The 26,283-nt window shown below is 46.5% G+C and overlaps 1 long non-coding RNA gene across 1 annotated transcript; it reads left to right on the top strand.

The window, feature by feature from the left end:
- The first annotated feature begins 921 nt into the window (after positions 1-921).
- On the top strand, positions 922-26,029 carry LOC129659547 (uncharacterized). The gene is made up of 3 exons (XR_008718118.1): positions 922-1,182; positions 24,230-24,653; positions 25,696-26,029. It is a non-coding gene; the product is annotated as an uncharacterized LOC129659547 (long non-coding RNA).
- The last annotated feature ends 254 nt before the right edge of the window (positions 26,030-26,283 follow it).

A 26,283-nucleotide genomic window follows, 5' to 3' on the forward strand; every position in this document is an offset into this window, starting at 1 on the left:
CTTCTTCACAGTTCAACTCTCACATCCATACATGACCACAGGAAAAACCATAGCCTTGACTAGACGAACCTTTGTTGGCAAACTGATGTCTCTGCTTTTGAATATGCTATCTAGGTTGGTCATAACTTTCCTTCCAAGGAGTAAGCATCTTTTAATTTCATGGCTGCATTCACCACCTGCAGTGATTTTGGAGCCCAGAAAATAAAGTCTGACACTGTTTCCACTGTTTCCCCATCTATTTCCCATGAAGTGATGGGACTGGATGCCATGATCTTTGTTTTCTGAATGTTGAGCTTTAAGCTAACTTTTTCACTCCACTTTCACTTTCATCAAGAGGCTTTTGAGTTCCTCTTCACTTACTGCCATAAGGGTGGTGTCATCTGCATATCTGAGGTGATTGATATTTCTCCCAGCAATCTTGATTCCAGCTTGTGTTTCTTCCAGTCCAGTGTTTCTCATGATGTGCCCTTCTCCAGGGGATCTTCCCAACCCAGGAATCGAACCAGGGTCTCCTGCATAGCAGGTGGATTCTTTACCAACTGAGCTATCAGGGAAGATAGCTGGTTTCTCTGAGGAACTGGAATAGAAATGCACAGACGTCTATTAGCATGGGGGAATATGAAGAATTTGCAGGAACCAGCTGATGAAGCTATTGCAAGTGCTGTGATAGAATATGAACTTTACCTTGAGTGCAATGGGAGACCATTTGTAGGTTTACAGAGAAGGGTGTAGCATTATCTGATTGGTTTCCTTCAGTTAGCACATGGAGAACAGGTTGGAGAGAATGGAAACAAGACCAGCGGGAAGGAGCCCTGCTAAGAGATCTGCTATCACCTGGGCTGGGTGATTCTCAATCTCGAGAAACTAAAGAGGCACCTGGCTTTGCCCTGACTGCAGCTGGAACCAGTGACATCAGAATCTCTGGGGGTGGAGCTCCCAGGGCGCAGCCAAGATTGGGAACCACTCATCTGGGCACTACAAAATGGCAGCCTAGATCAGGAAGGTAGCAGTGAGGCTGAAGAGGAGAGAGAGGTTAGAGGCAGGATGAACAGCATTTGTGAGAGGGGAGTAGAGAAGCCTTCCTCCTTCGTTACTGCTTTGGTCCTCCGAGTAGGCAGTGCAGTTCATTCATTCACAGAGAGGACTTTAACCGGAGGATTAGCTCCAACCCGCGGGACAGCGGTAAGCAGTTTATCCCAAGAGTTGCCTCTTGTTCAAAGCAGCTTTGCTCCGGCATCTTGTGTCTGCCTTCTGGGTTTCTGCTCCCACCACCCCATCCTCTGGCACCGCTACCTCTTCTGCTTCTTGACTATTTGCCTGGTTTCTGACTCCCCCTTCCATCATCTCCTCAAATCTAGCCAATACCTTGTTTGACTCTCCCATCCTGCCTGCCGTGTTATACCCACAGTTCACTGGTGGCCATGGACGTGATAAACAAAAGGAGAAAACCTCAGTTGCTGTGATCTCTTGTGGTAGAGGCATGGGGTCTCCCTTTCCCATAGGGACCATTCAGCACCTCAGTCTGCCCAGAGTGGAAGCTTCACCCTTGCTATTTGTAGGCTTAAATGGAACAAGGCTGGAAAGAAAGTGAAAGTGAAAGTTGCTCAGTCATGTCCAACTCTTTGTGACCCCATGGTCCATGGAATTCTCCAGGCCAGAATACTGAAGTGGGTAGCCGTTCCCTTCTCCAGGGGATCTTCCCAACCCAGGGATCTAACCCCGGTCTCCCACATTGCAGGTGGGTTCTTTACTAGCTGAGCCACCAGGGAAGCCCAAGGCTGGATAGGGTATTAAATACACTTCATGAAAAAAGAAACATGGTGTGGAGGGATGCTCAAGACCCCCAGCCCCAGTGATGGAGGGCACGCTGGGGGCTCCTTCCTGGCCTCAGACCTATTCTGACTGGAGCCCTAATGCTGCGACCTGTGCCCTCCCTAGGCTGCCCAGATGTAAATTTTCTCAAGCCTGCTTTAATATCCAATGAGTGGGATGCCTGACTGGTGCCCTGGGTTTGTTTTTACATTTTAGGCAGGACCTGAGTTCCCACCTAGGGATTCTCTTTGGTATAGTAAGTTATATCAGTTAAGTCCAAGTGTTCTGGAGAGGAAATTAGCTTGTACTTATGGAGCTTCTAGCACATGCTTAGCACTGAAACCTGGGCTTTTTCTACCTGGGGCGATGACAGGGGTGTCTTGGCTAGGGTAGCTCACTTGGTCTAAACTGAATCGAGCGGCAGAGGCTGCAATTCCCATGGATGACCACACGAGGGTGTCCCTGGAGGAGTGCTGGCTGGCTGCCAGGCAGCCACCAACTTGGGGTCAGAAGGGCACTGAGTCTATGGAGCCCCGCACCTGCTTTGGCCACGGGGACCTGCGGGAATGAGGCAGGAGTGCAGAAACCATGCTGGGATAGCTGGTGGTGTGGTGGGTGCCAGGTGGCCCCAACAGCACACAACTAGGGTTCCAGGGACCCAGGGCAGGTGGTGGTGTGGGACCAAAGGGTGACATCCAAGCTTTTCTTCCCTTTGTGCAGCCGTCCCTTTCCCAGCTGTTTCCCAACAGATTTCTCCAAACCTCACCAGGTATGTAGTGGGGAGCTACCGTCATTCCTGTACCTATATCCTTGGATTTTCCCTACTTATGGAAAATATAAGGACGAGTTACCAACCAGTGTCTTCGATTGACATCGTGGTTCGGGAAGAAAATGTTTTTAACCAACTAACTGTAATCTAATTAGATCCCAAATTGTCACAACCATCCACGATATTAATCTTAAGGGGACGAGGCCACATGGGACGCATACATAATCCGAGTTCCCAAAGCCTGACATTTGTTTCCCTTTCTGGTTTCCGACCCTGCCACGGCAGCTCTTCTCCCATCTGCCCTCAACCAGCCTGCTGGGAGTCTCCACGGACCAGTGATACCTGTGTTGGGAGAAGCCGCAGGAATTGTCTCAGCCAGATGCTCCGTGAGCTTGGAGCTCCACCCACTTCTAATCTAGGCTGATGTAATCGAGCCCTAATTCATCGTCTTCTCGGCTGTGGCATGGTAGTGATGCTGTTAGCCAATGGGCTGGCGCAGACAAAGATGAGCAATAGGGCTGTGATCATCACGTGTCTGCTCATTCCTGTCACTACCACACCAATGACAGCCAGTGCTGTGACCGATAATATTAAGGACATGGGGGTTTTATTATGGCCAGTGCTAATTAGTTTCAATGGAAGAAAACCCTCCATCTTGTGGACACAGATGCACTTCTGATGCCGTAGATGTTCCCTGGTCCAAAGGAGATCAGGCCCCGCCTCAGTAGAGAGGGGGCCTGGTTGGCGGGACCTATCCTGATACCAGAAAAACATCCTTGAGAGTGTGTTCTTTTAATGTTGATCTTTTCCCCTAGTCTGGCTGATATTGGGTTGGCCAAAAGAAGTGGTTTGGGTTTTTCTATGCCATCTTATGGCATAGAACTTTTTGGTCAACCCATTTTTTTTCTCAGCAGAGAGAGAATGTGGGCTCCTAGTTAGTAGAACAAAATACTTTGCCCTTGTTTATTCTGATCTCTTGCTTTTACTTTTTTTTCCCCCTGATAGTTCAGGATTTGCAAACTGGAGACCAGAATGTTGCTCCTGGTCTTCAGAAGGATTTTGTTTGGCCAGCACGTTTTTAAACTTGAATCTGAAGACCTGCAGGTGGCGTGTGTCTCTGGTTAGGTCGTGACTCACATAACGTTACCTTCCTGGCCTTGATCACATCACTTTGCCCTGTAAACTTTGATCTTTGTCCTATAAACTTTGTGCCAGGGTGGAAACATCTGCCTCACTAAATCTATTCTTTTTTGACTGATCCTCATGAACCCTTTCAGGACACGTTTTAAGATCCTAGAGAACATCTCCTTATTTGGAAGGACTGCTGTTTATCAGAGAGCACCAGCTAAGAAGGCCAGGAAGCTCTCTTCTCCGACATTTAGGGCTTTCGTGGAGTGACCCAACTCCAGGGCGTGGCTCACACAGAGGGCAGTGCGCCTGGAGCCCCTGGGGTGGGCAGGGGGCCCTGGCGGTCTGTAAGGAGCTTTCAGCTCTAGCCTGTTGGGTCATTATTACTCTGTCCTGGTTATGCCAAAAGCTTCTGCCCCTTAGGGGATGGGCACCCACACTGGAAACTATAATCTGAACAGATGAGCATGAAGCTGCTCACCAGGGACTCATTTTGGATTTGGGCTATGGGCCCTGCAGGTAGAACAGAGGCCTCGTGCTGAGGAGGAGAAACCAGGGTGGCCGCGGCCCAGGAAGGGGTTCAGAGCGCCAGGAGAGCCTTAGGCCTAAGCCCAGATCCGCTGCCCACCTTGCCCAGACACGGGCCTGCGCTGAGCTCTGTCTTTTCCTCGTTTTGTCTCTCACATCTTTTCATGAGCAAGAAGGGAGGTGCACCTTAACTTCTCCCAGGCCTCTTGTCCTCAATTTTCCTCAGGAAAGAAAGGTTCGGGGGATGCCTAGCCAGGGACGGCAGTTCATTTCAAAAACTCATGCTAACCTGTGTTCCCTTTCCCGACCTCCAGCCTATTTTAATCTTGTAAATGGTAATGATGTGTGTGGGGAACAATTTTGTTGTTTACTGAAGCAGTTGAGTGATAATTGCAGAGAAAGGAGAAAGCGGAAGGCTTTCCCCACACCCTGTGTTCCTCTCTGCCATTCTCTATGCTAATATAGGCCCCCGGTGCTGTGTCTTGTGAATCAAGATGACAGACTGGGAAAGGGAGGTTAGGGGGGTCGTTGGAGGGGGAGGGAAGGAAGGAGGTGAGCCCAAGGCCTGGACCCCTCCCAGCGAGGAGAGTAAGTGGCTCTCTCAGGGTGGTTATGCTGTAAAGAGGGTGTCTGGGCAAATAGCTCCTGGTCCACAAGGTCTTCTGAAACAAAGCAATGGCGGAAAGCTCTTTCTGGTGTCAGATCAAAATGTGGTCTGCTTCAACATGAAAAGGAGGCAGACAGACCAAATTGGACAAATATACGATTATTTTATTTAGCCTTCTTAGGTTAATCTGTTTCTGTGTGACTACTGTTCATTCAAAATTTATCATGCTTGAAATTATCGGCACCACATTTCTCTTTAACAGTGTATATCCATTCCTCAGATAAGCTTCTTGTCACTACCAGATATAGAATGTACCGAGTGGCCAATGTATGTAGAATCCTGTGTGTACCCTGGGCTGGGAAGCCAGAGTGCAGTTTAGTTGAAGAGATGGCTCATGTCCCATAACCGCAGACTGCTTTACACGCAATAGAACAAATGTGAAAGTGTTATAGTTGTCGTGGCTTGAGTGACGTGACCGCAAAACAGGCTGGGAATTGAAGAGGTGCGGTCAGGAGGAGCACAGGGCAGGCGTCCAGAGCTGAACAGGACTTGGTCTATGGGTGGTTCATCCATAGCAGGGTTGTATGAGATGGGGATCAGGAGCTCTTCCCCTTGAGTCACCCAGGACTGGGATGGATGGATGGACCAGAATCTCCAGGGTTGGGCACAGGACTTCACTCTTAACAAGCTCCCAGGAATTCTGATGCACACTGAAGTTTTGTGATTTTTAAAGAATGCCTTAAAAAAATTTATTTCTTTGGTGGTGCTGAGTCTGTTGTGGCATGCAGAATCTTTAGTTGCTGGCATGCAAGACTTTTACCTGTGGTGTGTGAACTCTCAGTTGCCACATGTGGGTTCTAGTTCCCTGACAAGGGATCAAACCCAGGCCCCCTGCATAGGGAGTGTGGCATCTTAGCCATTGGACCACCAGGGAGGTCCCCATACAGAAGTTTGAGAACCTTTAAGCCATAGGGAGCTTAGGTGAATTGGGGATGGCTGTCCACAGGCATGACCGAGGCAACCCTGGCCGCAGGCCATGGCTTTGAATGCAGATGATTGTTCAGTGAAAAGCAAGCCCCAGCCCCTGACTGGATGCAGGGTCCGGCCCATCCCCAAGAAAGAGAAACTGACAACAGACCAGGTGCCAGGGCCTCAGTGCGTTTGGGGGAAACCCAGCTGCGTGGCAGGACTTGGCAGGAGGACCTGGAGTGCATGAGAAGGTTCAGGCCTCCCAGAGCAGCACCTGTTTCCAAATCGCATCTGCCAGTGACCCGAGGCTCTGAATTTCTTTCCGGCCTTGGTCAGAACTGGCCAGGGGTTGGGTAAGGCTGGGCCTGCAGGTGGGAGGCACTGTAGGTAGGACCAAGCAGTAGGGGCAGAAGCAGGGAGCCAGGGGTCAGCAGGACAAAAGTGACCCTGGAAGTGAAGACTAGAGATTTTAAGGAAGAACTCTGTGATGGAGTGCTTCTCAAGTTCCTAAAGAAATCCACAGAAAATGCAGGAAAGTTCTCAAAGTACTCTTAAGGGATGTAATGATTTTCCTTGGGTCTGCTTGGGTGGGAGAGGAGTCCATAACAAAGGATTTCCTAGCAGGCCTGACCATGTCCAGACAAATGCAAACTTGATTTGCTAGAGTTGCCAGCAGGAGCAGGGTCGTGTCAGACAGAGGGAGGCCCAGTGGGATTTTTGCCTGATCTTGTTGGAGAAGGCATCTCTCAGCCCTTTACTTCATTTTTAATCTGAAATCAGGGCTGGCTTTGACAAAAGATGTTCAGTTCCAGACCTCTATCATTTTACATCAAAAACCTCAGGCTTTTTCTTGTTTAAACGTCTTTTGGTTAAACCTTCCCTTTCAACAAATCCTGCAGTGAAGTTCCTAGAGCAAGCCTATCCAATTATACGGTATCTGACTCTCAGGATTCTTGTCTAAAGGAGACCAAATCCTCTCTCACCTAAAAGCCATGACCCTGTTACCTGCAGCCTCTTGTTTGTTCTGTCTTTTCAAACAATCCCTGAGTCAGAATAAAGGAAGATTTTCTGAGACAAAACAAACACTGCCTGAGAGAGACTCCCTTCTCTTTTGTGTTCCTTATGCAGCGTCCACAGACAATTCCCTGAAGGTCAAGTTCGGTTCAGTTCAGTCGCTCAGTTGTGTCTGACTCTTTGCGACCCCATGAACCGCAGCACGCCAGGCCTCCCTGTCCATCACCAGCTCCCAGAGTCTACCCAAACCCATGTCCATTGAGTTGGTGATGCCATCCAACCATCTCATCCTCTGTCGTCCCCTTCTCCTCCTGCCCTCAATCTTTCCCAGCATCAGGGAATTTTCAAATATGAGTCAGCTCTTTGCATCAGGTGGCCAAAGTATTGGAGTTTCAGCATCAGTCCTTCCAATGAACACCCAGGACTGATCTCCTTTAGGATGGACAGGTTGGATCTTCTTGCAGTCCAAGGGACTCTCAAGGTCAAACGTCTCCTTTAATTGTACCCAGCCCACTTAGCCAAGGCAGACTCAACCCAGATGGCCCTGCCCTTCTAGGTCAGCACCCAGCTGTTATCCTCTGGAGCAAAAGTACAAGGAATGCAAGGAACGGGCAGGACTTTGTATTATTATTATGGCTCCTTTCTGAACTTGAAAGTTGTTTGTGAAACACAATTTCTTTTGGCGACTGCACCTATGAACTTGCTCATTTACTGATTTCCCCCCTGCCCCGCGCAGTAACTTTCCCTATCTCTCACTCTCTTATATATAATCTGGAGAGCTGTACCTTCAGTTGCTTTTGCTTCTGGGGTGCTTGCTGTGGCAAGAGGTGGAGGAGGCCCTTACGCTCGGCTAAACTTCAAGTCAAGCTTTCCACCTCTCCTCTTCCAATTCTTTGTCTCCTCCGAGGAAGGGCTCAAGTTTCTCTGTCTCTCTTTAAAATTTTATTACTCACTTATTTTTGGCAGCACTGGGTCTTTGCTGCTGCATGTGGGCTTTCTCTAGTTGTGGCTAGCGGGGCTTAGTCTGCAGGTGAGGTGTGTAGGCTTCTCATTGCGGTGGCTTCTCCTGTTGTGGAGTACAGGCTTCAGGTGCTCGGTCTCAGTAGTTGTGACATATAGGCTGTTGCCCGGCATCAAGTGCAGTCTCCCCAGACCATCCATCGAATCCATGTCCCCTACATTGGCAGGTGGGTTCTTAACCTCTGGACTAGCAGGGAAGTCCTCAAGGTTCTCTTGAATGCTAAGAAGAGAAGGATGTGGTAGGTAGCCCTCTTGTGGACTTTGAGTCCCCAGTTCAATCAATCTGAAATGACCAAAAACACACATACACACTTCCACCCCCTTTTCACAAGCAGGGAAGGAAGAAAGAGGAGGTGAGGGGAACTGGTTCTGAGGTTTTGGAGAGGGTGATAATTCCCTGATAGCTCAGTTGGTAAAGAATCCGCCTGCAATGCAAGAGACCCCGGTTCGATTGCTGGGTTGGGAAGATCTGCTGGAGAAGGGATAGGCTACCTACTCCAGTGTTCTTAGGCTTCCCTTATGGCTCAGCTGGTAAAGAATCTGCCTGCCATGCGGGAGACCTGGGTTCTATCCCTGGGTTGGGAAAATCCCCTGGAGAAGGGAAAGCTACCCACTGCAGTTTTCTGGCCTGGAGAATTCCATGGACTGTACAGTTCATGGGGTCGCAAAGAGTCAGACATGACTGAGCAACTTGGACATCACTTCACTATAATTCTGGAGGGTCTGACCCAGTGGACCTGACTGAGAGGAGCAGTGGGACCCAATTAAAAATAATGAAGATATCACATTGTTAGACAGAGGAGCTTTTGGTTTCCAAGCTCCTCTGGGAGTACCTGGAAAATGCTGAAGCAGGCACCTCCTCTGCCTCACCCTCCTCCAGCAAAACACCTTGAATCACCAGGACATTCATATTGTTCTTCATAATAAACTGATCATCCTTCCCCTCTTAATCTTATTTTATCCTTCTACAAGTATTAGCTGAATACATTATCGTTTTATAAAGTTCAGGGAACACAGAAATAGATTGTCTGAGTTTAGATTCTCTAGGAAAAAATGAGTCAGAGATGAAACTTACTGTGCAAATACTTGAGACTGAGAGAAACAGGGATATGAGTCCAGGAAGGCAGAAAGTAACTATAAGGTGGGAGTTAACAACTAGGCCACAGGTTCACTGGGAAAATAAGAGAATTCAGATGGCCTTGGTCATGAGGGACATAGCCAAGAAACCAGCTACATCCAAGTTATGCCCAAGGAAGCTTTCTGTTACCTCCTGTCTTTCATTGATCAAAGGTGTTGTTGCTATTGTTCTTGTTCAGTTGCTAAGTCGTGTCTAACTCTTTGTGACCCTGTGGACTATAGCACGCCAGGCTCCTCTGCCCTCCACTATCTTCCAGAGTTTGCTCAAATTCATGTCCATTGAGTCAGTGATGCTATCTAACCATCTCATCCTCTTTCATCCCTTTCTCCTGCCTTCAATCTATCCCAGCATCAGGATCTTTTCCAGTGAGTCAGCTCTTCAAATCAGGTGGCCAAAGTACTGGAGCTTCAGCAACTGTCCTCCCAGTGAATATTCAGGGTTGATTTCCTTTAGGATTGGTTAATTTGATCTCCTTGCTGTCCAAGGGACTCTCAAGAGTTTTCTCCCGCACCGTAATTCAAAAGCATCGATTCTTTGGTGCTCAGCCTTCTTTATGGACCAACTCTCACATCCGTACATGACCACTGGAAAAACTAGTAGTTTTTGACTATACAGACCTTTGTCAGCAAAGTGATGCCTCTGCTGTTTAATATGGTGTCTAGGTTTGTCATAGCTTTCCTTCCAAGGAGCAAGCATCTTTTAATTTCATGGGTGCAGTCAACCATCGGCAGTGATTTTGGAACCCAAGAAAATAAAACCTGTCACTGCTTCCACTTTTCTCCTTCTATTTGCCATGAAGTGATAGGACTAGATGCCAAGATTCTACCTTGGTTGTACTGGGGACCCCAGAACTGCTTTGGGCTTGGCAGAGCCCAGCACTTGTCACTGTGGCAAGAGCCAAAGACAGAACCTTCTTTGTATGAGAAACTGAGATAATCTTTCTCCCATTTTTCCTGCTCTCCTCAAAATAACTGTTCTTAACAGCTTAGTGTGTATCATTTTGGGCTATTTTTACGCTTTTGTACACATATCTTTGTGGGTTTTAAAAATCATGAACTAGATAATTTAGTATGTATTGTTTTGCAGTTTCTTTTTTCCCTCTAATTATACCTTGTAGAGTTTTCGAATCCCTGTGTTGCATTATTTAGTATGGATATTCCATAATGTATTCTCCTTTGGCTAGCCCTTTAGATTTTTCCAGCTTTGGCTATTCTAGTAGGTAATTGCACAGAGAAATGACTCTGTACATGTGACGATATCTCTCACATCCTGGAGGTTGAACTTTTGGGTTAAATGATCACCCATGGAAATCAAATAGCTCTCTTCTTGTCAAGATCCTTTAGATCCTGGAAGATTTAAAAGTGGAGGCCACTTGATTCTGTTGGTTAGAGCATGAAGCCAGTGAGCCGAGGAGACACTGACTTTGTTATTGTTCAGTCGATAGGTTGTATCCAACCCTTTGTGATCCCATGGACCGCAGCACCCCAGGCCCCCTGTCTTCTTCTATCTCCTGGAATTTGCTCAGTTCATACCCATTGAGTTGGTGATGCTATCTAACCATCTGAACTTGAACCTCAATAAATAGTGACGAGGACAATTAAACCCCATGGTCTCAGACTGCACCTTGGCCGGTTGCCCTTCAAACATTCGTCATTGGTCATGAGGGGGAGACAGTGAGAGAGCTTGACTCTGCAGAGTGCTTCTCAAGGGGTGGCCCACAGTCAGCATCACCTGGAAACTTGTTCGGAAGGCAAATGCTCGACTCCTGCCTCATAGCTACCAAATCAAACATTCTAGGGGTGGATCCAGAAAACCTGTTTTACTAAGACCCTCCAGTGGTTCTGATGCATATAACATCTGAGATCGGCTGCCCTTCCAAGCCCATCTCTATTACTAGGAGAAGAAAACAAAGCTGACAGAGCCCCGTGCCCCTGCTGCTCAGTTGCAGCGGAACCACGTTGGGCACAGCTGAAGCTGTGGAAGGTCATACCCGTCTCTGGCTGACGATTTGGCCCTTAGGCTGTTCAGACCCGGATTACTGCCTCTTCCACCGCACACACTGCCTCTGCCGTCAGATCAGAGTCACCAGAGGTGTCCAGCGGGTTCGGGTGTATCTTGCCAAGAACCTCACCTTCATGACTTTTGGCTTCCTTCACCTCTGTGGCCTTTGCTCTTGACCCTGGAAAGCTCCTGCCTCCTTGAACATGGGCTTGAGCCCTTGGCCCACAGTCCACCGGCTGCATTGTTAGAGCCCAGCACCTACCTAGGGACTCTTCTATTTCCTTTTCTGTTCAACCATCCAGGGCCTGCGGATACCTCTGCTAGGCTGTGACAGTTATTTCTATATACAGAAGATCATTTGCTTTTTCATATTACGCCTGGAACTGTAAATCCCAGCTCTGTAAGTGGATACATTTAAACCAAGGGTATGATGCAAGAAAAACTGAATTATTAAGGATTTTTAGCTGGCTTTCCTGCCAAAGAAAGTCCCCTTTAGTTTCATTTTTATTGCATCTGCCTCCAGATAAACGAGATCCTTACCAACCTCAGAAGATGTGAATGAAGATTCCATCCAGCTGACTTCAGTTGTTTGTGTTGTGAGGTAGAAAAACTGATCTCTTATAGATTGTTTTCCTTTGGTGTGTCTTACTGGTTGAATGTGTGCCCCACACATTCATCTGTTGAAGTCCTAAAGCAAGTAGCTCAGAATGTGACTGTATTTGGGCATAGGGACTTTACAGCCCCTATGTAAACTGAGGTGCTTTGTCTGACTCTTTGCGATCCCATGGACTATAGCCCGACAGAGTCCTCTGTCCATGGAATTCTCCAAGAAAGAATACTGGAGTGGGTAGCTGTTTCCTTCTCCAGGGGATCTTCCCGACCCAGGAATCGAACCCAGGTGTCCCACATTGCAGGTGGATTCTTTACCATCTGAGCCACCAGGGAAGCCTAATATCCTCATGAAAAGGAGAGATCTGGTCACAGACATGTGCAGGGAGACCACCATAGAACAAGAAGGCAGAGATAGGGGTGATGCTTCTGTAAGCCAAGGAACCCTAAAGATTGCCAGCAAACCACAAGAAGCAAGGGGAGAGGCGGGGGCCAGATTCTTCTCTACAGCCCTCAGGAGGAACAAGACCCACTGACACCCTGAACGTGGACTTCTGGCCTCAGGACTGTGTGACGATAAATGTCTGCTCTCTGTGTTGCCCGGTTTGTGATGCTTTTGCAGCAGCCCTGGCAAATGAACCCAGCATGCCTGTCCTCATTTACATTTCTTCTGAGACTCATTCTGCCTTTCCGAGCTCATCAACTCTTATGTGGGCTCCTATGAACAGCTGGTCTCTCTGACCCAGGCTCCCCACTCTCCATCCTGTCCAGCAAACCTTTGTCAGAGCAAGCTTTGCTAAGAGCTGTCTCTATCTCCTGCAGCACCATATTCTTACTACTTCAAGTCTGAATCCTGTGACCATAGCTTGCTCCCCAAACCCTTATCCCAGCTGGCCTCTACAGGGCCTCTCCTTTCTCTCTCCAGATGGGCCTTCTCACTACCCCATGAACATACATGTCACACTGACCTCCACACACCACACACCCTCCTTTCCAAGTTCTTTAGAAGCCTCATCATTTCACACCACTTAGTCAAGGGGTTCTTAGACGTTGCTGAATGTTAGAATCACTCTGGGGGCTTTAAAAAATCCTAAATGCACAGGCTACTCCCTATACCAGTCATATAAGAGTCTCTGGCATAGGATCCATGCATTAGTAATTTTTGAATCCTTGGTGATTCAATGTAGAGCCAGATTTGACAATCTTAGTGATTCCCTTCTTCCATATCACCCTGACACCTCTCAAACCTCAAGACATACACAAGTCAACAAGGCATTGCAGGGCCTGAGTTCTGCTTTTCTAGCAAGTTCCAAATGCTGCTGGTCCAGGGACCATACTTTAAATAGCGAACTTATGGGGCTTCCCAGGTGGCTCAGTGGTAAAGAATCTGCCTGCCAACGCAGGAGATGTGGGTGGGTTGGGAAGATCCCTGGAGAAGGAAATGGCAACCCACTCCTGTATTTTTGCCTGGGAAATCCCATGGACAGAGGAGCCCGGTGGGCTACGGTTCATGGGGTTGCAAAAGAGTTGGACATGACTGAGTGACTAAAAAGTGACAACACAATTTATCACTTAGTGTTTATACTCAGCTTGGCCCATAGAAGATATAAGATGGTTTATGGGAAATACACAGACAAAAATTAGCAGTTAAGTTTATCTCCTTCATCCAGACATGCTTACAAAGAGCATCTAAGAAAAACTGGCAAAGACACGCTCAACAATTATGCTGGGGAGAGTAGAAAGCCTGGAGAAAGCAGGAAATCCACCCGCACTGCCCTCCCCCAGGCAGCTGTACACAGGCTACCCCAGCAGCAGTGACAGGGAAGCAGCCATGAGGAGCCCTTGTCCTGTGATCTGAGGTATGTGGTCCTTTAAGGAAAACTTGGACTTTTAGGTTTAGGGAATTTGGCGCCCTCTTCTTGTGTACTCCCTCTTGTCTGGTGGGGCGTGTGCTCTTGCTTGGGAAAAGCCTATCATTATAGAGGCAGAGGAGTGAAGATGCAAAGCATAAGGTGAGCCCAGCCAGCACTGCCATCTCATGCGATTCTGGGGATCAGTGTCAGGGGATATACCGTGGCTGGTGCCCCCTGCAGTTGCCAATGTAGGGCTCTGAGGCCAGGGCTCATTAGGTAAATTCTTCGAGCTGTGGTTTCTCCATCTCTAAAATGCAGGTAATAACATTTACCTTCCAAGGCCTAGAAGTGATTAAGTAACATCAAGCATGTAAAGCTTCTAGTACAGAATCTGATGCACCCCGGAAGTACTCTTTAAATGGTTGCAATGATCGTCACCATAATCACTCCTGTCAGCTCTTCATTTTCAGGTCCAGGGCGGTGCTCACATGCCTGAGCAAAGAAGCTCCTCAGGACTGGCCCCAGGACTCTTGGGGTTTGCATGTTTCTTTTGCAGCTGGCAGCTGCCCATGCAAGGGGGGAATAGGAATTGGGCATTTCGTGCAGCTGCTGGTTCAGTTTGCCTTTGGTTTGGTTAGTGCTGCATTATAATTTCTGGAGTTCTCAGAAAGTTTTGCCTTTCATGGGCCTCCTCTTGCATTAAAAAAAATTTTTTTTAAACACTTTGCGCTTGCATTGGTAGACAGGTGAGTGCAAGTCAGATTGGATTATACTCACTTTTTTCCTCCTGAATTTTGTTGCTGTTGTTCAGTTGCTCAGTTGTGTCTGACTCTTTGTAACGCCATGAACTGCAGCATGCCAGGCTTTCCTGTCCTTCACCATCTCCCGAAGCTTGCTCAAACTCATGTCCATTGAGTTGGTGATGCCATCCAACCATCTCGTCCTCTGTCATCCCCTTCTCTTACCGCTTTCAATCTTTCCCAGCATCAGGGTCTTGTCTAATGAGTTGGCTCTTCACATCAGATGGCCAAAGTATTGGAGCTTCAGCATCAGTCTTTCTGGTTTTAAAAGGAGTTAAAATGTTTTCAGGCCCCCTAACCTATTGCAGGCCCTGGGCACCATGCCCATTGTGGCCCCCAGATGCAGCCTGCCTGTGCTGACCCTCCCAGCAGCTGAGCGTGGCTTGGGCGGCATGGGGCAGTGGGCCAAAACCTCCAGCACAAGGTATCATTTTCTATGCAGAGGTCTTTCTTCCTAAACTAGGTCACAGCTGCCTCCAGTGCAGGGGTTTTCCTTTTAAAATTCCCACCTAGCACCGAGTGCCCGGCTGAGCATCAGGGCCAGTCTGTTTAACACTTTGCAACGTATGTACATTTTGTGGCTGTTAATTGTTAGGAGACTCCTTCCCAAGCCTTGAAAACCTGTTGCTCTGTGGCTTCCATGGTTATTAGCAGATTCAGATGGGCCTCTCAAGGTCTTTCTGTGGCATGGCCTTGAGAAACTGGCCACAGCAGGCTCTCACCACTGATAGAATCCTGTGTCCCTGAGGCCAGAAGAGTGAGGTAATGTGGGGTGCCTGGCTCTGCGTTCTCAAAACTGCGGTTCAGGGTCAGTGGAAGCTGCCTGTCGGGGCTGAGCTTTGCCCCCATGAGCCCCTGTGAGCACCATTCATCTATGTGATGGGTTTCCTGCCCTATCCCTTGGCTGTACCACTCCTGGAGGGAGCCTGGCAAGGACACTGTGTGAGATGGTCGCAGGGTCGTCCTTCGCTGACGCTGTTCCCTAGGTCTGTTCAGTTGGGGAAAACAGCACAGACCATCGGCCACATCCACCAGCTTGTCGGCTCCCAGGGTCACCGGCAGCCCGAATAGCAACACGTAGGGGGAGGTAGCAGGGGCATGACCCTTTGAGGGGCGTGTCATTTGAAAGTGCCTCCGGGGCTGCCTGACTGGGAATCTGGGTGGATTGACAGCCAGGAGTGGATTCTCTCAGTTCTACTCCTGAGTTGGTTTAGCAGGGAGTGTGTTCACGTAATCTGTCCAGCACGCCAAGGAACTGGCAAGGCAGTGACAGCGGAGCTGGGGACAGACTACAGAGGCTGAACGGTCACAGTTCTGGAGCAGACAGCAGTTTTATTGTAACTCTTGAATGCTTGTTTTAATATGTGCATGCTAAGCTGCTTCAGTCACATCCACCTCTTGGTGACCTCATGGACCGTAGCCCACCAGGCTCCTCTGTCCATGGGATTCTCTGGGCAAGAATACTGGAGTGGGTTGCCCTGCCCTCCTTCAGGGGATCTTCCTGACCCAGGGATTGAACTTGTGTCTCATGTCTCCTGCATTGGCAGGCAGGTCCTTTACCACTAGCGCCACCTGGGAAGCCCTTGTTTTAATATGAAACTCATTAATTCACGTCTTATTTATAATAAATTGCTTGTTCATCAGTTATTCTTGATCTATTATGTTATGTCTGACTCTGTTTTATACAGTTTGAGAGCCGCCAAGATGCTTAGTCAGTGTTACTGAATGTACCCAGTGGCAGCACAATGTAAATACTGAGCTAAATTCTTAGTTTGGAGATGCAAATTCTAATTACCCATCAACCCCGATACTCCAAAACTTCTTAAGATGTTGGTTTGTGATGCAGCATTGAAGAAAGGAATATAAAAATTAGGATTAGGGCCTGAGAAGAAAGATGGGTAGGATATTAAAAACCCCATTGATCGTTTCAAAGAGGGATCTCCAGTTGCATTGGAAGCAAAGACTATTTGAATACTGGCAATGGAAGAAAGAGAATATGCAGTGTTAGTTGCTCTGCTGCTGCTGCTGCTGCTAAGTCGCTTCAGTCGTGTCCAACTCTGTGCAAGCCCATAGACGGCAGCACACCAGGCTCCCCCGTCCCTGGGATTCTCCAGGCAAGAACACTGGAGTGGGTTGCCATTTCCTTCTCCAATGCATGAAAGTGAAAAGTGAAAGTGAAGTCGCTCAGTCATGTCCAACTCTTAGCGACCCCATGAACTGCAGCCTACCAGGTTCCTCCGTCCATGGGATTTTCCAGGCAAGAGTGCTGGAGTGGGGTGCCATTGCCTTCTCCATTAGTTGCTCAGTTGTGTCCAACTCTTTGCAACCCCATAAACTGTAGCTTGCCAGGCTCCTCTGCCCATGGAATTCTCCAGGCAAGAATACTGGAGTGGGTAGCCAGTCCCTTCTCCAGGAGATCTTCCTGACCCAGGGATCGACTCCAGGTCTCCTGCGTTGCAGGCAGATTCTTTACTGTCTGAGTCACCAGGGAAGCCCCTGAAGGAGACTAGAAGCCTGTTTTAAAAGAAGGTTAAAAGCCTTATGAGAGCAAGACCAAAGAAATAGTGACTCAAGAGCAAGGGTACTGGAAACACCAAGAAAGTTTCTCCATTCACCTGTTGCTTTTACAAATACTGTCTGAATCCTGGTAAAGAGAGTTGGGAGGCAAGGGTAGTTACAACATGAGAGAAGCGCATCCGTGGTCCCCGGGTTGGGGGAAAACACAGTTGGGATGGCTGGTATGTGAAAGGAACTGGTCATGAAGGATCTTGAAGGCGTGGGGTGGGAGAAGAATTTGGATCTTGAACTTAGGACAATGGGAAGCTACTGAGAGCTTCAAGCGGGAGAGTGAGTCACATGTTTTATTTGGGAGCCAGGGTTTCATGGAGGCCATTAGAGGGTGTAGTGATCCAATGCTACAATAATCCAGAAAATTAATTCCACCGTAGAAACTAGGAGCTTCAGCAGCCGGAGTCTCACATGCATCTCCTGAGAGCGGTTGTTGAGGATGTGGCTTGGAGTTGTTGGAAGTGATGAGTTCAGGTTGGAAATATTCAACTGGAGGGACCTGTGGGACTTCCCGGTGGCTGCTTGCATCTAGGGTAGAGGTGCAGATTTGGGAATCATGAGAAAATAGATGGTCATTGATGAAGTATAGGAGTGGTGGAGGTCACCTCACTAGATGACGTGGGACGGGAGAAGAGGGACTAGGACGGGACTCCCTGAAGAGCAGTTATGTTGGGAATGGGCCGAGGAAGAGGAGCTCTGAGGGGGACTGGCAGGGAGAGTCCCTGAGACCAGGGTTTCAACACAGGTTTGCAGAAGCTGAGGGAAATAATGATGTGAAGAAAGAGCAGGTGATCATGAATGTCAGAGTTGGAGAGAATTCATATAAGAACTTTATCTATTAGAGTTGGTCTCCACTTAGCGGGGTTCATTTTTTTCAATTAGCAAGTATTTCCTGAACATCTGCTCACTCATGCCAGGTACTGCTCTTGGTTTGAAATTTACATTTTGATAGAAGAGATAAGCAACCAAGAAGTAAGCCAGTAACAGAGGAAGGCTATTTCATTCAATGATAAGAGCTATTATAGAAAGGATAAATAACAAAGTCTTACTTATAGCAAAGGGAACTATAACCAATACCCCATGATAAATCATAATGGGAAAGACTATAAAAAGAGTGTATGTGTATATGTGTTAAGTTGCGTCTGACTCTTTGTGACCCTATGGACTGTAGCCCACCAGGCTCCTCTGTCCATGGAATTTTTCAGGTAAGAATACTAGAGTGGGTTGCCATGCCCCCCTCCAGGGGATCTTCCCAACTCAGGGATGGATTCCATGTCTCTTACATCTTCTGCATTGGCTTGTTGGTTCTTTACCACTAGCACCACCTGGGAAACATATATATATGAAATGGAGTCACTTTGTTGTACAGCAGAAATTAACATTGTATATCAATTATTTGATGTTCAGTCACTCAGTTGTATCCGACTCTTTGCAACCCTATGGTCTGCAGCACACCTGGCTTCCCTGTCCTTCACTATCTACTGGAGTTTGCTCAAATTCATGCCCATTGAGTTGGTGATGCTATCTAACCATCTCATCCTCTGCCACCCTCTTCTCTTTTGCCTTCAATCTTTCCTAGAATCAGGATATTTTCCAATGAGTTGGCTCTTTACATTAGGTGGCCAAAGTATTGGAACTTCAGCTTCAGCATCAGTCCTTCCCATGAATACTCAGGATGGATTTCCTTTAAAACTGACTAATTGATCTTGCAGTCAAGGAAACTCACGACCATCTTCTCCAGCACCACAATACAAAAACATCAATTCTTCAGTGCTCAGTCTTTTTTATGGTCCAACTCTCATATCCATGCATGACTACTGGAAAAAATCATAGCTTTGACTACATGGACCTTTGTCAGCAAAGTGATGTCTCTGCTTTTTATCTGCTGTCTAGGTTTGTCATAGCTTTTCTTCCAAGGAGCAAATGTCTTTTAATGTCATGACTATAGTCACCATCCACAACGATTTTGGGCCCCAGGGAAATAAAATCTGTCACTGCTTCTCCTTTTTTCCCTTCTATTTGCCATAAAGTGATCAGACCAGATGCCATGATCTTGGTTTTTTTAACGTTAAGGTTTATGTCAGAGTTTTCACTTTCTTCTTTCACTCTCATCAAGAGGCTCTTTAGTTCCTCTTCACTTTCTGCTACTAGAGTGGTACCATCTGCATATCTGAGGTTGTTGATGTTCTCTTGGCAATCTTGATTCCAGCTTGTGATTCATCCAGCCAGGCATTTTGCATGATGTACTCTGCATATAGTTGAAATAAATGGTGACAACATACAGCCTTGTCATACTCCTTTCCTGATTTTGAACCAGTCCATTGTTCCATGTCCAGTTCAAACTGTTGCTTCTTGTCCTGCATACAAGTTTCTCAGAAGGCAGGTGTGATGGTCTGGTATTCCCATCTCTTAAAGAATTTCCCATAATTGGTTGTGATTCACACAGGCAAAGGCTTTAACATAGTCAGTGAAGCAAAAGTAGATGTTTTAATCCAGTGGATGTTGGCAATTTGATCTCCGGTTCCTCTGCCTTTTCTAAATCCAGGCTGTACACTTGGAAGTTCTCAGTTCACATACTGTTGAAGCCTAGCTTGAAGGATTTTGAGCATTATCTTGTTAGCATGTGAAATGAGTGCAATTATGTGGTAGTTTGAACATTCTGTGGCATTGGAATGAAAACTGACTTTTCCAGTCCTGTGGCCAGTGCTGAGTTTTCCAAATTTGCTGACATTCTGAGTGCAGCACTTTAATAGAATCATTTTCAAGGACTTGAAATAGCTCAGCTGGAATTCCATCACCTCCACTAGCTTTATTTGTAGTAATGCTTCCTAAGGCCCACTTAACTTCACACTCCAGGATGACTGGCTCTAGGTGAGCGATTACATCATTGTGGTTATCCCAGTCATTAAGACTTTTTTTTTGTCTAGCTCTTCTGTCTTGCCACCTCTTCTTAATCTCTTCTGCCTCTATTAGGTCCTTGTCATTTCTGGCCTTTATCATGCCCATCCTTGCATGAAATTTCCCCTTGATATCTCCAATTCTCTTGAGATCTCTAGTCTTTCCTATTCTATTGTCTTCCTCTACTTCTTTGTTCATTGAAGAAAACCTTATCTCTCCTTGCTATTCTCTGGAACTCTTTATTCAGTTTGTATACCTTTCCCTTTCTTCTTTGCTTTTCACATCTCTTCTTTCCTTGGCTATTTCTAAAGCCTCCTCAGGCAACCACTTTGCCTTCTTGCATTTCTTTTTCTTTGGTATTTTTTTGGTCATTGCCTCATATATGATATTATGAACCTCTGTCCATAGTTCTGCAGGCACTCTGTCTACCAGATCTAATCCCTTGAATCTATTTGTCACCTCCACTGTATAAACATAAGAGATTTGGTTTGGGTCACACCTGAATGACCTGGTGGTTTTCCCTACTTTCTTAAATTTAAGTCTGAATTTTGTAATCAGGAGCTGATAATTTGAGTGACAGTCAGCTCCAGGTCTTGATTTTGCTGACTGTATAGAGCTTCTCCATCTTAGGCTGCAAAGAATATAATTAATCTGATTTTGGTATTGACCATTTGGTGATGTCCAAATGTAGAGTCATCTCTTGTGTTGTTGGAAGAGGGTGTTTGCTAAGATCAGTGTGCTCCCTTGACAAAACTCTGTTAGCCTTTGCCCTGCTTCATTTTGTACTCCAAGGCCAAACTTGCCTATTACTCCAGGTATCTCTTAACTTCCTACTTTTGTATTCCAATCCCCTAGGATGAAAAGGTGGTAGTTCTAGAAGGTCTTGTAGGTCTTCATAGAACCATTCAACTTCAGCTTCTTTAGCATTAGTGGTTGAGGCATACACTTGGATTACTGGATATTGAATGGTTTACCTTGCAAATGAACTGAGATCATTCTGTTGTTTTTGAGATTACACCTAAGTATTGCATTTTGGACTCTCTTGTTGAGTATGAGGTCTACTCTATTCTTCTAGGGGCTTCCCTTGTGGCTGACTAAGCTGGTAAAGAATCTGCCTGCAATGCAGGAGACCTGGGTTCAATCCCTGGGTTGGGAAGATCCCCTGGAGAAGGGAAAGGCTGCCCACTCCATTATTTTGGCCTAGAGAATTCCATGGACTGTATAGTCCATGGGGTCGCAAAGAGTCAGACACGACTGAGAGACTTTCACATCACTCTTCTAAGGGATTCTTGTCCACAGTAGTAGATATAATGGTCATCTGAACTAAATTCACCTATTCCTGTCCAGCTTAATTCACTGATTTCTAAAATGTCAATGTTCACTCTTAGCATCTCCTGCTTGACCATGTCTCAGTCAGTCAGTCAGTTCAGTTGCTCAGTCGTGTCCAACTCTTTGTGACCCCATAAACTGCAGCACGCCAGGCCTCCTTGTCCATCACCAACTCCCAGAGTTTACCCAAACTCATGTCCATTGAGCCGGTGATGCCATCTAAACATCTCATCCTCTGTCATCCGCTTCTCCTCCTGCCTTCAATCTTTCCCAACTTCAGGGTCTTTTCAAATGAATCAGCTCTTCACATCGGGTGGCCAAAATATTGGAATTTCAGCTTCAGCAGTCTACTTTACCTTGACTCATGGACCTGACATTGCAGGTTCCTATGCAGAATTATTTTTTACAGCATCAGACTTTACTTTCACCACCATTCACATCCACAAATGAATGTCATTTCTGCTTTGGCCAGCCACTTCATTCTTTCTGGAGCTATTAGTAATTTTCCTCCACTCTTCCCCACTAGCATATTGGACACCTACCAACCTGGGGGTCTCATCTTCTGGTGTCATATCTTTTTGCCTTTTCATACTGTTCATGGGGTTCTCACAACAAGAATACTGGTGTGGTTTGCCATTCCCTCCTCTCGTGGACTATGTTTTTCAGAACTCTCCACTATGACCCATCCATCTTGGGTGGTCCTGCACGGCATGGCTCATAGCTTCACTGAGTTATACAAGCCCCTTCATCATGAGAAGGCTGTGATTCATGAAGGGAAATTTATACTTCATTAAAAAAAAAAAAAGCAAAGCAGGGTGATATGGCATTTGGTGATGGGCAGGGTGCTTATTTATACTGGGTGGACAGGGAAGGCCTGTTTGAGGAGGTAACATTTGACCTAAGTCCTGATTAAGAAACATTTGCATTAAGATCCAAGAGGCAGAACATTCCAGGTAGAGGGAGTAGCTTGTGCAAAGACTCCAAATCAGTGGTTCTCAAGCTGGGTTAATTTTCTCCCTAGAGGGCATTTGCTATGTCTGGAGACAAACACCACTGGAAGGGGTAGGAGTGTTACTGACATCTAGTGGGTAGAGGCCAGGGATGCTGGTAGACATCCTACAATGCACAGGACAGGCCCCACAACAGAGAACTATCCAGCATGGCATCCGGTCCCATCACTTCAGGGCAAATAGATGGGGAAACAGTGGAAACAATGGCTGATTTTATTTTTTTGAGCTCCAAAATCACAGCAGATGGTGATTGCAGCCATGAACTTAAAAGACATTCCTTGGAAGGAAAGTTATGACCGACCTAGACAGCATATTAAAAAGCAGAGATCTTACTTTGTCAACAAAGGTCCGTCTAGTCAAGGCTATGGTTTTTCCAGTGGTCATGTTTGGATGTGAGAGTTGGACTATGAAGAAAGCAGAGTGCTGAAGAATTGATGCTTTTGAACTATGGTGTTGGAGAAGACTCTTGAGAGTCCCTTGGACAGCAAGGAGATCCAACCAGTCCATCCTAAAGGAGATCAGTCCTGGGTATTCATTGGAAGGACTGATGTTGAAGCTGAAACTCCAATACTTTGGCTACCTGATGCGAAGAGCTGACTCATTTGAAAAGACCCTGATGCTGGGAAAGACTGAGGGCAGGAGGAGAAAGGGACGACAGAGGATGAGATGGCTGGATGGCATCACCGACTCGATGGATATAGGTTTGGGTGGGCTCTGGGAGTTTGTGATGGACAGGGAGGCCTGGTGTGCTGCAGTTCATGGGGTTGCAAAGAACTGGACAAGACTTAGTGACTGAACTGACTGACTGAAAGAGTTGGACATGACTGAGCGACTGAACTGAACTGAAATGTCGTTAGTGCTAAGGATGAGAAATCCTGCCTTAAATTAGGAACAAATTTGGTTCATTTGAGGAGAGTAGAAAAGAGTTCAACATCTGGGAAACAGGGGTCTTGAGTCGTTAGTGCTAAGGATGAGAAATCCTGCCTTAAATTAGGAACAAATTTGGTTCATTTGAGGAGAGTAGAAAAGAGTTCAACATCTGGGAAACAGGGGTCTTGAGTCAGAGATGTGGATAGGACCAAGTCATAGAGCCCTTGGAAGAGGGGTTAGGTAAGGGATGTTTATTTTACTTCTGAAAGTGCAATGGGAAACCATTAGAGGATTATCAGCAGTGAAGTGATCTGATCTGATTTATATTTTGAAATGATAGTCTGGCTGCTGTAGAGACAGGATTGCAGTGGGCAAGAGTGGAAACAGAGAGGCTGTGCCATCTAGGTGAGGAGAATGGAATATAAGTGGATGACTAGCTAGAGCTGGTGGAAGTTTTCTGATGGATTAGGATTGAAGGTTGAGGGAAAGTGAGGAATCAAAAATTACTTCTAAGATTTTGAATTGGACAGTAGGATGGGAATGAGATGTGATGAGAAGACAGGGCAAGGTTTATAATAGAGAGGATACAAATAGTCTGAAGTGTGTGCTGAGGAGATTGGCAAGGTAATGGCTGAGGGTTTATTGCTCATCAGATCAGATCAGTCGCTCAGTCGTGTCCTACTCTTTGCGACCCCATGAATCGCAGCACGCCAGGCCTCCCTGTCCCTCACCAACTCCCGGAGTTCACTGAGACTCACATCCATTGAGTCAGTGATGCCATCCAGCCATCTCATCCTCTTTCGTCCCCTTCTCATCCTGCCCCCAATCCCTCCCAGCATCAGAGTCTTTTCCAATGAGTCAACTCTTCGCATGAGGTGGCCAAGTACTGGAGTGTCAGCTTTAGCATCATTCCTTCCAAAGAAATCCCAGGGCTGATCGCCTTCAGAATGGACTGGTTGGATCTTCTTGCAGTCCAAGGGACTCTCAAGAGTCTTCTCCAACACCACAGTTCAAAGCATCAATTCTTCAGCGCTCAGCCTTCTTCACAGTCCAACTCTCACATCCATACATGACCACAGGAAAAACCATGGTGTTTATCAAATAGCTGTTTGAAATAGTTGCAAACAACCTAATTGTCCAGTTATAGAAGATTAATTAAATAAATTATGCAACCAATATAATATAGAATATTTCTACTCATGTGAAAATATAGTCACAATGCAGTAAGTGAAAGAAATTATTGTAAAATAGTATGTAGAGTATGATAGTATTGGGTTCTTATTTCACTTTTTTTTGTTTTTGGCAGCACTGCAGTGGCCTGCAAGCAGAACTTCTATGACCAGGTATCGAACCCATGCCCCCTGCAGTGGAAATGCAGAGTCTTAACCACTGGACTATCAGGCAAGTCCTTATTTCACTTTTTATACCAAAATATGTACTGCATGAAGTCACAATTAAGTGTAGAAGTAAAATTATAAAAATAATAGAAGAAAAGAAGGGTGAATATTTTTATAACCATACAGTGGTGAAACCTTGCATACTATAATATTAAAATAAGAAATCATGAGGAGGAGCCAAGATGGCAGAGGAGTAGGACGGGGAGAACACTTTCTCGCCCACAAATTCATCAAAAGAGCATTTAAACGTCGAGTAAATTCCACAAAACAACTTCTGAATGCCGGCAGAGGACATCAGGCACCCAGAAAAGCAACCCAACTCTTCAAAAGGAGGTAGGAAAAAATATAAAAGACAAAAAAAGACACAAAAGAGGGAGGGACGGAGTTCCGTCCCGGGAAGGGAGTCTTAAAAAGAGAGAAGTTTCCAAACACCAGGAAACCTTCTCACTGCCGAATCTGTGCTGAGCTTTGGAAGCACAGAGGGCAACATAAAAGGGAGAAAAAAATAAATAAATAAACAATTAAAAATCGCAGATTGTGAGCCCTAGGGTAACTCCCCCAGCGGAGAAGCAGCGCAGACGCCTGCACACGGCATTAGCAAGCGGGGGCTGGGCAGGGAAGCGCGGCGCGGGCTCTGTCCCTTAGAGTAAGAATCTGCCCGAATGTCCTGAGCGCTATCTGAGCGAAATAATTTGGGCTAGCAAACCAGACTGTGGGATATCTACCACGCGAAAAGCCAGCCCTAACCTAAGACACCGCCAGGCCCGCGCACAGAACAAAGGACTGAACAGAGATAGCCGGCTGCAGACCTTCCCCCTCCGGTGACAGGCAGCCAGAGCCGTAAGGGGGCAATCGCAGCCCAAGAGAGACACTATCTATAAAACTGTAAGCAGGCTTCTTTGCTAACTAAAACTTCTTGGGGGTTTGGACGGTCAACATCTGCCTGAGAAGGTGCGCCAGTTTTACACCCAGATAACCGAGTGGCGGGGAGGCGATAAGTCGCAGCATTGGCGCCCGCCAAACACATCACCTGAGCTGCTCGGATCTGGGAAGAGCACAAAACGCAGGCCCAACGGAGTCTGCGCCTCTGAGGACTACCCGAGTGCCTGAACCTGAGCGGCTTGGACCTGGGAGCTCAGCCCAGGGCGGGCCTCTGATTGTTCCCGGGGGAACAACCTAGTGCCTGAGCAGTGTGGGCAGGGAGGCTACACGCGCCGTGAGCGGGGGCAGACCCAGTGTGGCTGAGGCACTGCGAGCGCATGCCAGTGTTATCTGTTTGCAGCATCCCTCCCTCCCTCCCCACAGCGTGGCTGAACAAGTGAGCCTAAATTAAAAAAAAAAAAAATAGTGTCCTCCACCGTCCCCTTTGTGTCAGGGCGGGAACCAGACACTGAAGAGACCAGCAAACAGAAGAAGCTATAACAGAGGGAAATGCCTTGGAAGCTACAGGCCATAGATTAAAACCCTGTGGTTACTACGGACTACATAGGATCTTGAGAAATATAAGTCAGACCAAGGAACTAGCCAAAAATGAACTGAACCCACAATACTCACAACAAAACCAGAGAAAGACCTAGATATATTTTTACTATTTTTACGATCAATCTTTCTTTCTTTTTTTCTTTTTCTTTTTTTTTTTAATTTTAAGTCCTCTATTGTCCTTTAATTTTCACTTTTATAACTATTACTTTGCAAAAAAAAAAAAAAGACCCTATTTTTTTTTTCTTCCGCAAACTTCATATATATATTTTATAATTTTTTGACTGTGTTTTGTTTTGTTTTTTTCTTTTTCTTCTTTTCTTTAACATTGTATTTTTGAAATTCCAAACTCTACTCTAGATTTTTAATTTTAGCCTTTTGGTATATGTTATCAATTTTGTACCTATAGTTTTTTTCATAATTTCTGTGACTTTTTTTTCCCTCTGTTTCTTTCTCTTCTTCTTTTGTATAACATCGTATATCT

This window comes from Bubalus kerabau, chromosome 8 (genome assembly GCF_029407905.1).
Source record: "Bubalus kerabau isolate K-KA32 ecotype Philippines breed swamp buffalo chromosome 8, PCC_UOA_SB_1v2, whole genome shotgun sequence".
Classification (NCBI taxonomy): domain Eukaryota; kingdom Metazoa; phylum Chordata; class Mammalia; order Artiodactyla; family Bovidae; genus Bubalus; species Bubalus kerabau.